The sequence below is a fragment of the Pteropus medius genome, unplaced genomic scaffold, assembly GCF_902729225.1.
Source record: "Pteropus medius unplaced genomic scaffold, Ma_sr-lr_union100, whole genome shotgun sequence".
NCBI lineage: Eukaryota > Metazoa > Chordata > Mammalia > Chiroptera > Pteropodidae > Pteropus > Pteropus medius.
Window position 1 is genome coordinate 1,790,506 of NW_024352789.1, and position 640 is coordinate 1,791,145.

A 640-nucleotide genomic window follows, 5' to 3' on the forward strand; every position below is an offset into this window, starting at 1 on the left:
CCCCACCCAGGGCCCAGGTCAGCGCCCCGGCCCCCTCCCTGCTCACACGCCGGCGTGTCCGCACCCGGACGCAGCCTTACTCAGGGCTGGCCTGTGTCCGGACGTGCCCACCCTCCCCACTGGATTTTGAGGTGGTCGGTTTTATCTGTCTCCGTGACCTCAGTCCCTCAGCCGTGTGTGGAGACCAGTAGACTCTCCAGACGTTCGTGGAAGAAACGGATGAACAAATGAATGAGTGGGTCCGAGCCCCCCCACCCCCCAGTCTGAGGCTCAGAGCCGGCTCCTGTCACTTGTCTGTAATGGTCACTGTGTCTCCAGGGTCCCCTGTCCCCACCTTCCCAGAGCTCAGAAGGCAGAGACCGTGTAGCCCTGCAGGCCATGGCTGAGTCCACGCACGCCGCCCGGAGCCTGCTGCCTGCCCGTGCCCGGCCGGGCCCCTGGGCGCCAGGCGGGCTGGGTGAGGACCCGGAGTCGTGGGCACTGCAGCCGTCCTGCTTGGGCCTTCCTTGCGCTCGTCCGCAGCACGGTCCCTTCCCTGGTTCAAACCACGTCCTCGGCTTAGCTCTCGGTGGCCTCCCCAGCGCCTGCCCCAGGCTCCCTGTCTCGTCGTCTCTCATCGAGGGTCCCCCCCGCCCCAAAT